This window comes from Oncorhynchus clarkii, chromosome 33, assembly GCF_045791955.1.
Source record: "Oncorhynchus clarkii lewisi isolate Uvic-CL-2024 chromosome 33, UVic_Ocla_1.0, whole genome shotgun sequence".
NCBI lineage: Eukaryota > Metazoa > Chordata > Actinopteri > Salmoniformes > Salmonidae > Oncorhynchus > Oncorhynchus clarkii.
The window spans coordinates 23,332,385-23,345,833 of NC_092179.1; the positions used below are offsets into that span (position 1 = coordinate 23,332,385).

General features: G+C 42.7%; 1 protein-coding gene and 1 pseudogene across 1 annotated transcript in view; both read right to left on the reverse strand.

Annotated features, from left to right (window-relative positions):
• The window catches only part of LOC139393229 (protein FAM3C-like), an 823,321-nt gene that overhangs the window by 19,805 nt on the left and 790,067 nt on the right, over positions 1–13,449 (reverse strand). The window lies entirely within an intron of this gene.
• The window catches only part of LOC139392730 (sortilin-like), a 30,619-nt pseudogene that overhangs the window by 3,022 nt on the left and 14,148 nt on the right, over positions 1–13,449 (reverse strand).

Genomic DNA, 13,449 nt, shown 5'->3' on the forward strand with positions numbered 1-13,449 from the left:
TCGTTTTCAGTAGTGCACAGAGTCACAAAACGCTTTGCAACGGAAAACTAAAACGAGCCTTTCTACTGGACAAAGTTAAGGTTGATTTCTTTCGTTTGGTGCCTAATGAATACGGACGGCCCTGTATAAACATCTGAATGTGAACGTGCAAGCACACACACACACACGCATGAAGTACACAGGATTAAAACACACACATACAGAGTTACCGGATAGTGGACTGCTTATAGACACATTCACAACTTCATAGGGAGAGAAGAGCAGATAGACACACACACACACACTCCATAGTCAAACACAGACACAGACACACACAGACACACACACAGACACACACACACACACACACAAAACACTCAGAGGATGTCGCTTGGGTCGGGGTGCGAATAAAAAGCATCTTTCTTACACCCAATCTTTCTACATGCCACCGACTGTGTGTGTGTGCGTGCGTGTGGTGTTCAGTACTTGATGGTGTTGATTTGGCCGTCCATGGGGTGGGCCTCCACAGCCACGACGAGTCCCCCAGCGTCCAGGATGCTGTAGTGATGAGGGCCCCTCAGGGAACCCCTCCACTTGTACCCCCCGTCCTCTGACACGTACACGTCAGGCCGTGTTGATGAGATGGAGTCCCCCACACTGCCTGACCGGTCAAAGGGCAGAGGTCATAGAAAGGTCACACACATTCTGGGACAGCTAGAGGGTGGGGGATGTGTCCGAAAGCATATTCTATCTGTCAGTCATCCGGTCCCAAATTTCTTCCTACCCCTCCGTTTAGCCCTAACCCTCCAATGTTTTCTGACCTGAAGGGCCTGGATAGAGATAACCAGTGTAGTGGAGAAGCTTTCACCATACTGATCTCACATTACTGATCTGCAAACATTAAATGGTAAGGGAACGAATGGGGACCGGGCATATATAGTGCACTATATATGGGATCAGCTATTTGTAGTGATGACCGAATTATTAGGGGGGGAGAATTTACTGTGTAGTCTATTCAAGATTCCCTACAATGCTAAATGTATTGCACAACATCCTGCACACTACGGTAATACAGAAGTTTCACAATGCAACATGTCTTTGATATGTATGATTGACAGTTTAGTTACCGTGGGCGATGACAAGGCCAACGGCAGTGGGGTCAGAGAGAGGCAGCATGGGAGTGATGCCGTTGTAGCGACTGTATTCACCGTGGATGTGCAAGTTACACTGTCACAAACACACCACACACACGCACACACGCACACGCACACACACACACACACACACACACACACACACAGAATCCAGTGTTCACAATCATATAATAAGCATCAACATACTCTACTTGAGACACTTAATTGTCAGAGGAGGGAATTAAGTTAGTTCTCACATCATTTCTTGAATCCTCACCACACTCAACATTCTGGGGCTTGTTGAGGAGTGTCCACTCTCCCCCTCGGTTAAATGAAATGACTGTCCGAATGCGGCCGTCTGCCAAAAACAATACCCGGGAAAAAACGTTTTAGTTTGCATTAGTAATTGTCATATTTCTGCCACCAGAAAATACTTGCATTCACACTTTAATCAGCCAGTTGTAACCCCCCTATAAACTACATGCATTTTATATTGGACAAGTTCAGGTATCAATCAATGAAATGGATTTACAAAGCCTATTTAACATTGGCAGTTGTCACTAAGTGCTTAAACAGAAACCAGGCCTAAAATCCCAAACAGCAAGCCATGCAGATGTAGAAGCTCGGTGACTTGGAAAAACTCCCTAGAAAGGCCAGAACCATTTGAAGAAACCTAGAGAGGAAGCAGGCTCTGAGGGGTGTCCAGTCCTCTTCTGGCTGTGACGGGTGTAGATTATAAGAGTCCCTCCCCGTTTCGGACTGTTAATGTTCCTAAAGAATACGACCCAGATTGTGTTGATGCGTAGTTGCGTACCCTCCTCCAGTATGTTGGTGAGGTAAACTCCTCTCATGGAGGTGACGTTGGTGAAGTCGCTCTTCCCTTCCCCACCAAACAGGTGGCGCTCTAGAGACTTAGAGTACAGGATGCCCCGGTCATCTGATGTGTACACCGTCCCAAAGTAGCTTTCCTCTGGAGGATAGAAGACAGCAGAGTATGGTACTATAGAATAGAAGGTCAATAGAATCAAACAGTTTAATATAGAAGGAATAGTCATTTATCATCTACTCTATCCCGACCCCATGAGACAACACACACACGGATAGAAGAAATACAGTGTCTTCTGTAGGCTTGGGAACAAACCCCACTGTGCTGACACAGCCCTCTATGAGTCGGCGTGGCAATAAGGGGCCGTAAACATCAATAAATGGTGTCAAGAACCCTCCTGACATCAAAGATGTAGAAACAACTTACGTCAGCACTTAGTGGTAAATAGTATGCATATGACCTTCTGGCCTTAAAATCCCTTTCTACCATGTGTTGCTGTGTGTGTGTGTGTGTGTGTGTGTGTGTGTGTGTGTGTGTGTGTGTGTGTGTGTGTGTGTGTGTGTGTGTGTGTGTGTGTGTGTGTGTGTGTGTGTGTGTGTGCGTGTGTGTGTGTGTGTGTACCCTGATGCCCAGAGCAGTTTCTGCTGTTATTCTAGCCTATCAATGTGTCTATCTACCTCTAACCTTCCCCCACTCAGATAAAACCCCTCCTTCTTATCTCCTCCATTCAACTGAATGGCACAAACGCCTCAGCCCTCCACCCATAGACACCTACTGTATGCACTGACACAGAAGACACACACAGACACACACACAGCCTGTATGATCGGATGATTTGTCAGCAATACTGAGAACTTGTGAAACCAGTTGTTAATCTTTCTCTCTAACAAACTCAAGCTTTTCCATTGCAGCAAGCAGGGTAGTAGAACTGATACAGACATATCAGGATTAGTAGAACTGAGACAGACATATCAGGATTAGAGTTAGTAGGACTGAGACAGACATATCAGGGTTAGTAGAACTGAGACAGACATATCAGGGTTAGTAGAACTGAGACAGACATATCAGGATTAGAGTTAGTAGAACTGAGACAGACATATCAGGGTTAGAGTTAGTAGAACTGAGACAGACATATCAGGGTTAGTAGAACTGAGACAGACATATCAGGGTTAGTAGAACTGAGACAGACATATCAGGATTAGAGTTAGTAGAACTGAGACAGACATATCAGGGTTAGAGTTAGTAGGACTGAGACAGACATATCAGAGTTAGTAGGACTGAGACAGACATATCAGGGTCAGAGTTAGTAGAACTGAGACAGACATATCAGGGTCAGAGTTAGTAGGACTGAGACAGACATATCAGGGTTCGAGTTAGTAGAACTGAGACAGACATATCAGGGTTAGAGTTAGTAGAACTGAGACAGACATATCAGGGTTAGAGTTAGTAGAACTGAGACAGACATATCAGGGTTAGTAGAACTGAGACAGAAATATCAGGGTTAGTAGAACTGAGACAGACATATCAGGGTTAGAGTTATTAGGACTGAGACAGGCATATCAGGGTTAGTAGGAATGAGACAGACATATCAGAGTTTGAGTTATTAGGACTGAGACAAACATATCAGGGTTAGAGTTAGTGGGACTGAGACAGACATATCAGGGTTAGAGTTAGTAGGACTGAGACAGACATATCAGGGTTAGAGTTAGTGGGACTGAGACAGACATATCAGGGTTAGAGTTAGTAGGACTGAGACAGACATATCAGGGTTAGAGTTAGTAGGACTGAGACAGACATATCAGAGTTAGTAGGTCTGAGACAGACATATCAGGGTCAGAGTTAGTGGGACTGAGACAGACATATCAGGGTTAGAGTTAGTAGAACTTAGACAGACATATCAGAGTTAGCAGGACTGAGACAGACATATCAGGGTTAGAGTTAGTAGAACTGAGACAGACATATCAGGGTTAGAGTTAGTAGGACTGAGACAGACATATCAGGGTTAGAGTTAGTAGGACTGAGACAGGCATATCAGGGTTAGAGTTAGTAGGACTGAGACAGACATATCAGGGTTAGAGTTAGTAGGACTGAGACAGACATATCAGGGTTAGATTTAGTAGGACTGAGACAGACATATCAATGTTAGAGTTAGTAGGACTGAGCCAGACATATCAGGGTTAGTAGAACTGAGACAGACATATCAGGGTTAGTAGAACTGAGACAGGCATATCAGGGTCAGAGTTAGTAGAACTGAGACATACATGTTCAGGGTTAGAGTTAGTAGGACTGAGACAGACATATCAGGGTTAGTAGAACTGAGACAGACATATCAGGGTTAGAGTTAGTAGAACTGAGACAGACATATCAGGGTTAGAGTTAGTAGGACTGAAACAGACATATCAGGGTTAGAGTTAGTAGGACTGAAACAGACATATCAGGGTTAGAGTTAGTAGTACTGAGACAGACATATCAGGGTTAGAGTTAGTAGAACTGAGACAGACATATCAGGGTCAGAGTTAGTAGAACTGAGACAGACATATCAGGGTTATAGTTAGTAGAACTGAGACAGACATATCAGGGTTAGTAGAACTGAGACAGACATATCAGGGTTATAGTTAGTAGAACTGAGACAGACATATCAGGGTTAGTAGAACTGAGACAGACATATCAGGGTTAGTAGAACTGAGACAGACATATCAGGGTTAGAGTTAGTAGGACTGAGACAGACATATCAGGGTTAGAGTTAGTAGGACTGAGACAGACATATCAGGGTTAGTAGAACTGAGACAGACATATCAGGGTCAGAATTAGTAGAACTGAGACAGACATATCAGGGTTAGAGTTAGTGGGACTGAGACAGACATATCAGGGTTAGTAGAACTGAGACAGACATATCAGGGTTAGAGTTAGTAGGACTGAGACAGGCATATCAGGGTTAGTAGGACTGAGACAGACATATCAGAGTTTGAGTTATTAGGACTGAGACAGACATATCAGGGTTAGAGTTAGTAGAACTGAGACAGACATATCAGAGTTAGCAGGACTGAGACAGACATATCAGGGTTAGAGTTAGTAGAACTGAGACAGACATATCAGGGTTAGAGTTAGTAGGACTGAGACAGACATATCAGGGTTAGAGTTAGTAGGACTGAGACAGGCATATCAGGGTTAGAGTTAGTAGGACTGAGACAGACATATCAGGGTTAGAGTTAGTAGGACTGAGACAGACATATCAGGGTTAGATTTAGTAGGACTGAGACAGACATATCAATGTTAGAGTTAGTAGGACTGAGCCAGACATATCAGGGTTAGTAGAACTGAGACAGACATATCAGGGTTAGTAGAACTGAGACAGGCATATCAGGGTCAGAGTTAGTAGAACTGAGACATACATGTTCAGGGTTAGAGTTAGTAGGACTGAGACAGACATATCAGGGTTAGTAGAACTGAGACAGACATATCAGGGTTAGAGTTAGTAGAACTGAGACAGACATATCAGGGTTAGAGTTAGTAGGACTGAAACAGACATATCAGGGTTAGAGTTAGTAGGACTGAAACAGACATATCAGGGTTAGAGTTAGTAGTACTGAGACAGACATATCAGGGTTAGAGTTAGTAGAACTGAGACAGACATATCAGGGTCAGAGTTAGTAGAACTGAGACAGACATATCAGGGTTATAGTTAGTAGAACTGAGACAGACATATCAGGGTTAGTAGAACTGAGACAGACATATCAGACAGACATATCAGGGTTAGTAGTGAGACAGACATATCAGGGTTAGTAGAACTGAGACAGACATATCAGGGTTAGAGTAGTAGGACTGAGACAGACATATCAGGGTTAGAGTTAGTAGGACTGAGACAGACATATCAGGGTTAGTAGAACTGAGACAGACATAGGGTAGAATTAGTAGAACTGAGACAGACATATCAGGGTTATCAGTAGAACTGAGACAGACATATCAGGGTCAGAATTAGAGTTAGTAGGACTGAGACAGACATATCAGGGTTAGTTAGTAGGACTGAGACAGACATATCAGAGTAGAACTGAGACAGACATATCAGGGTCAGAATTAGTAGAACTGAGACAGACATATCAGGGTTAGAGTTAGTGGGACTGAGACAGACATATCAGGGTTAGTAGAACTGAGACAGACATATCAGGGTTAGAGTTAGTAGGACTGAGACAGACAGACATATCAGGGTTAGAGTTAGTAGGACTGAGACAGACATATCAGAGTTTGAGTTATAGGGTTAGTAGAACTGAGACTGAGACAGACATATCAGGGTTAGAGTTAGTAGGACTGAGACAGACAGACATATCAGGGTTAGAGTTAGTGGGACTGAGACAGACATATCAGGACAGACAGACAGACATATCAGAGTTTGAGTTATTAGGACTGAGACAGACATATCAGGGTTAGACAGACAGACATATCAGGGTTAGAGTTAGTGGGACTGAGACAGACATATCAGGGTTAGAGTTAGTAGGACTGAGACAGACATATCAGGGATAGTAGGACTGAGACAGACATATCAGGGTTAGACATATCAGGGTTAGTAGAACTGAGACAGACATATCAGGAGAGTATCAGAGTTAGTAGGACTAGAGACATATCAGAGAGTTAGTAGAACTGAGACAGACATATCAGGGTTAGAGTTAGTAGACAGACTGAGACAGACATATCAGGGTTAGAGTTAGTAGAACTGAGACTGAGACAGACATATCAGGGTTAGTAGAACTGAGACAGACATATCAGGGTTAGTAGAACTGAGACAGAAATATCAGGGTTAGTAGAACTGAGACAGACATATAGAGTTACTGAGACAGACATATCAGACAAACATATCAGGGTTAGAGTTAGTAGGACTGAGACAGACATATCAGGGTTAGAGTTAGTGGGACTGAGACAGACATATCAGGGTTAGAGTTAGTAGGACTGAGACAGACATATCAGGGTTAGAGTTAGTGGGACTGAGACAGACATATCAGGGTTAGAGTTAGTAGGACTGAGACAGACATATCAGGGTTAGAGTTAGTAGGACTGAGACAGACATATCAGAGTTAGTAGGTCTGAGACAGACATATCAGGGTCAGAGTTAGTAGGACTGAGACAGACATATCAGGGTTAGAGTTAGTAGAACTGAGACAGACATATCAGGGTTAGTTAGCAGGACTGAGACAGACATATCAGGGTTAGAGTTAGTAGAACTGAGACAGACATATCAGGGTTAGAGTTAGTAGGACTGAGACAGACATATCAGGGTTAGAGTTAGTAGGACTGAGACAGACATATCAGGGTTAGAGTTAGTAGGACTGAGACAGACATATCAGGGTTAGAGTTAGTAGGACTGAGACAGACATATCAGGGTTAGATATAGTAGGACTGAGACAGACATATCAGGGTTAGAGTTAGTAGGACTGAGACAGACATATCAGGGTTAGTAGAACTGAGACAGACATATCAGGGTTAGTAGAACTGAGACAGGCATATCAGGGTCAGAGTTAGTAGAACTGAGACATACATGTTCAGGGTTAGAGTTAGTAGGACTGAGACAGACATATCAGGGTTAGTAGAACTGAGACAGACATATCAGGGTTAGAGTTAGTAGAACTGAGACAGACATATCAGGGTTAGAGTTAGTAGGACTGAAACAGACATATCAGGGTTAGAGTTAGTAGGACTGAAACAGACATATCAGGGTTAGAGTTAGTAGTACTGAGACAGACATATCAGGGTTAGAGTTAGTAGAACTGAGACAGACATATCAGGGTCAGAGTTAGTAGAACTGAGACAGACATATCAGGGTTATAGTTAGTAGAACTGAGACAGACATATCAGGGTTAGTAGAACTGAGACAGACATATCAGGGTTATAGTTAGTAGAACTGAGACAGACATATCAGGGTTAGTAGAACTGAGACAGACATATCAGGGTTAGTAGAACTGAGACAGACATATCAGGGTTAGAGTTAGTAGGACTGAGACAGACATATCAGGGTTAGAGTTAGTAGGACTGAGACAGACATATCAGGGTTAGTAGAACTGAGACAGACATATCAGGGTCAGAATTAGTAGAACTGAGACAGACATATCAGGGTTAGAGTTAGTGGGACTGAGACAGACATATCAGGGTTAGTAGAACTGAGACAGACATATCAGGGTTAGAGTTAGTAGGACTGAGACAGGCATATCAGGGTTAGTAGGACTGAGACAGACATATCAGAGTTTGAGTTATTAGGACTGAGACAGACATATCAGGGTTAGAGTTAGTAGGACTGAGACAGACATATCAGGGTTAGAGTTAGTGGGACTGAGACAGACATATCAGGGTTAGAGTTAGTAGGACTGAGACAGACATATCAGGGATAGTAGGACTGAGACAGACATATCAGGGTTAGAGTTAGTAGAACTGAGACAGACATATCAGGGTTAGTAGAACTGAGACAGACATATCAGAGTTAGTAGAACTGAGACAGACATATCAGGGTTAGTAGGACTGAGACAGACATATCAGGGTTAGAGTTAGTAGAACTGAGACAGACATATCAGGGTTAGAGTTAGTAGGACTGAGACAGACATATCAGGGTTAGAGTTAGTAGGACTGAGACAGACATATCAGGGTTAGTAGAACTGAGACAGACATATCAGGGTTAGAGTTAGTAGGACTGAGACAGACATATCAGAGTTTGAGTTATTAGGACTGAGACAGACATATCAGGGTTAGAGTTAGTAGGACTGAGACAGACATATCAGGGTTAGAGTTAGTGGGACTGAGACAGACATATCAGGGTTAGAGTTAGTAGGACTGAGACAGACATATCAGGGTTAGTAGAACTGAGACAGACATATCAGGGTTAGTAGGACTGAGACAGACATATCAGGGTTAGAGTTAGTAGAACTGAGACAGACATATCAGGGTTAGAGTTAGTAGGACTGAGACAGACATATCAGGGTTAGTAGAACTGAGACAGACATATCAGGGTTAGTAGGACTTAGACAGACATATAAGGGTTAGAGTTAGTAGAACTGAGACAGACATATCAGGGTTAGAGTTAGTAGGACTGAGACAGACATGGGTTAGAGTTAGTAGGACAGACAGACATATCAGGGTTAGTAGGACTGAGACAGACATATCAGGGTTAGAGTTAGTAGGACTGAGACAGACATATCAGAGTTTGAGTTATTAGGACTGAGACAGACATATCAGGGTTAGAGTTAGTAGAACTGAGACAGACATATCAGGGTTAGTAGGACTGAGACAGACATATCAGGGTTAGTAGAACTGAGACAGACATATCTGGGTTAGAGTTAGTAGGACTGAGACAGACATATCAGAGTTTGAGTTATTAGGACTGAGACAGACATATCAGGGTTAGAGTTAGTAGAACTGAGACAGACATATCAGGGTTAGTAGGACTGAGACAGACATATCAGGGTTAGTAGAACTGAGACAGACATATCAGGGTTAGAGTTAGTGGGACTGAGACAGACATATCAGTGTTAGTAGGACTGAGACAGACATATCAGGGTTAGTAGAACTGAGACAGACATATCAGGGTTAGAGTTAGTAGGACTGAGACAGACATATCAGAGTTTGAGTTATTAGAACTGAGACAGACATATCAGGGTTAGAGTTAGTAGGACTGAGACAGACATATCAGGATTAGAGTTAGTAGAACTGAGACAGACATATCAGGTTTAGTAGAACTGAGACAGACATATCAGGGTTAGTAGAACTGAGACAGACATATCAGGGTTAGTAGAACTGAGACAGACATATCGGGGTTAGTAGAACTGAGACAGACATATCAGGGTTAGTAGGACTGAGACAGACATATCGGGGTTAGTAGAACTGAGACAGACATATTAGGGTTAGTAGGACTGAGACAGACATATCAGGATTAGAGTTAGTAGAACTGAGACAGACATATCAGGGTTAGTAGAACTGAGACAGACATATCAGGGTTAGTAGAACTGAGACAGACATATCAGGGTTAGTAGAACTGAGACAGACATATCAGGGTAGTAGAACTGAGACAGACATACCAGGATTAGAGTTAGTAGAACTGAGACAGACATATCAGGGTTAGTAGAACTGAGACAGACATATCAGGGTTAGTAGAACTGAGACAGACATATCAGGGTTAGAGTTAGTAGGACTGAGACAGACATATCAGGGTTAGTAGAACTGAGACAGACATATCAGGGTTAGTAGAACTGAGACAGACATATCAGGGTTAGTAGAACTGAGACAGCCATAGATCTAGATGAGATAGATGTACAGTTTCAGACACGATCGCTGCTGAGCAAAATATCATATCAGGGTTAGTAGGACTGAGACAGACATATCAGGGTTAGAGTTAGTAGAACTGAGACAGACATATCAGGGTAGTAGAACTGAGACAGACATACCAGGATTAGAGTTAGTAGAACTGAGACAGACATATCAGGGTTAGTAGAACTGAGACAGACATATCAGGGTTAGTAGAACTGAGACAGACATATCAGGGTTAGTAGAACTGAGACAGACATATCAGGGTTAGTAGAACTGAGACAGACATATCAGGGTAGTAGAACTGAGACAGACATACCAGGATTAGAGTTAGTAGAACTGAGACAGACATATCAGGGTTAGTAGAACTGAGACAGACATATCAGGGTTAGTAGAACTGAGACAGACATATCAGGATTAGAGTTAGTAGAACTGAGACAGACACATCAGGGTTAGAGTTAGTAGGACTGAGACAGACATATCAGAGTTTGAGTTATTAGGACTGAGACAGACATATCAGGATTAGAGTTAGTAGAACTGAGACAGACATATCAGGGTTAGTAGAACTGAGACAGACATATCAGGGTTAGTAGAACTGAGACAGACATATCAGGGTTAGTAGAACTGAGACAGACATATCAGGGTTAGTAGAACTGAGACAGACATATCAGGGTTAGTAGGACTGAGACAGACATATCGGGGTTAGTAGAACTGAGACAGATATATCAGGGTTAGTAGGACTGAGAGAGACATATCAGGATTAGAGTTAGTAGAACTGAGACAGACATATCAGGGTTAGTAGAACTGAGACAGACATATCAGGGTTAGTAGAACTGAGACAGACATATCAGGGTTAGTAGAACTGAGACAGACATATCAGGGTAGAAGAACTGAGACAGACATACCAGGATTAGAGTTAGTAGAACTGAGACAGACATATCAGGGTTAGTAGAACTGAGACAGACATATCAGGGTTAGTAGAACTGAGACAGACATACCAGGATTAGAGTTAGTAGGACTGAGACAGACATATCAGGGTTAGAGTTAGTAGGACTGAGACAGACATATCAGAGTTAGTAGGTCTGAGACAGACATATCAGGGTCAGAGTTAGTGGGACTGAGACAGACATATCAGGGTTAGAGTTAGTAGAACTGAGACAGACATATCAGAGTTAGCAGGACTGAGACAGACATATCAGGGTTAGAGTTAGTAGAACTGAGACAGACATATCAGGGTTAGAGTTAGTAGGACTGAGACATATCAGGGTTAGAGTTAGTAGGACTGAGACAGGCATATCAGGGTTAGAGTTAGTAGGACTGAGACAGACATACCAGGGTTAGAGTTAGTAGGACTGAGACAGACATATCAGGGTTAGATTTAGTAGGACTGAGACAGACATATCAATGTTAGAGTTAGTAGGACTGAGCCAGACATATCAGGGTTAGTAGAACTGAGACAGACATATCAGGGTTAGTAGAACTGAGACAGGCATAGGGTCAGAGTTACTGAGACAGACATATCAGGGTTAGTAGAACTGAGACAGACATATCAGGGTTAGAGTTAGTAGAACTGAGACAGACATATCAGGGTTAGAGTCTGAAACAGACATATCAGGGTTAGAGTTAGTAGGACTGAAACAGACATATCAGGGTTAGAGTTAGTAGTACTGAGACAGACATATCAGGGTTAGAGTTAGTAGAACTGAGACAGACATATCAGGGTCAGAGTTAGTAGAACTGAGACAGACATATCAGGGTTATAGTTAGTAGAACTGAGACAGACATATCATAGTCTGAGACAGACATATCAGGGTTATAGTTAGTAGAACTGAGACAGACATATCAGGGTTACTGAGACAGACATATCAGGGTTAGTAGAACATATCAGGGTTAGAGTTAGTAGGACTGAGACAGACATATCAGAGAGTTAGTAGGACTGAGACAGACATATCAGGGTTAGTAGAACTGAGACAGACATATCAGGGTCAGAATTAGAGTTATCAGGGTTAGAGTTACTGAGACAGACATATCAGGGTTAGTAGAACTGAGACAGACATATCAGGGTTAGAGTTAGTAGGACTGAGACTGAGACAGACATATCAGGGTTAGGACTGAGACAGACATATCAGGGTTAGAGTTAGTAGGACTGAGACAGACATATCAGGGTTAGTAGTGGGACTGAGACAGACATATCAGGGTTAGAGTTAGTAGGACTGAGACAGACATATCAGGGATAGTAGGACTGAGACAGACATATCAGGGTTAGAGTTAGTAGGACTGAGACAGACATATCAGGGTTAGTAGAACTGAGACAGACATATCAGAGTTAGTAGAACTGAGACAGACATATCAGGGTTAGTAGGACTGAGACAGACATATCAGGGTTAGAGTTATTAGAACTGAGACAGACATATCAGGGTTAGTAGAACTGAGACAGACATATCCGGATTAGAGTTAGTAGAACTGAGACAGACATATCAGGGTTAGAGTTAGTAGGACTGAGACAGACATATCAGAGTTAGTAGGACTGAGACAGACATATCAGATAGTTACTGAGACAGACATATCAGGGTTAGTAGAACTGAGACAGACATATCAGGGTTAGTAGAACTGAGACAGACATATCAGGGTTAGAGTTAGTAGGACTGAGACAGACATATCAGGGTTAGAGTTAGTAGGACTGAGACAGACATATCAGGGTTAGTAGAACTGAGACAGACATATCAGGGTCAGGTAGAACTGAGACAGACATAGGGTTAGAGTTAGTGGGACTGAGACAGACATATCAGGGTTAGACTGAGACAGACATATCAGGGTTAGAGTTAGTAGGACTGAGACAGGCATATCAGGGTTAGAGACAGACAGACATATCAGGGTTATTAGGACTGAGACAGACATTCAGGGTTAGAGTTAGTAGGACTGAGACAGACATATCAGGGTTAGAGTTAGTGGGACTGAGACAGACATATCAGGGTTAGAGTTAGTAGGACTGAGACAGACATATCAGGGTTAGTAGGACTGAGACAGACATATCAGGGTTAGAGTTAGTAGACTGAGACAGACATATCAGGGTTAGTAGAACTGAGACAGACATATCAGGGTTAGAGTTAGTAGGACTGAGACAGGCATATCAGGGTTAGTAGGACTGAGACAGACATATCAGAGTTTGAGTTATTAGGACTGAGACAGACATATCAGGGTTAGAGTTAGTAGGACTGAGACAGGCATATCAGG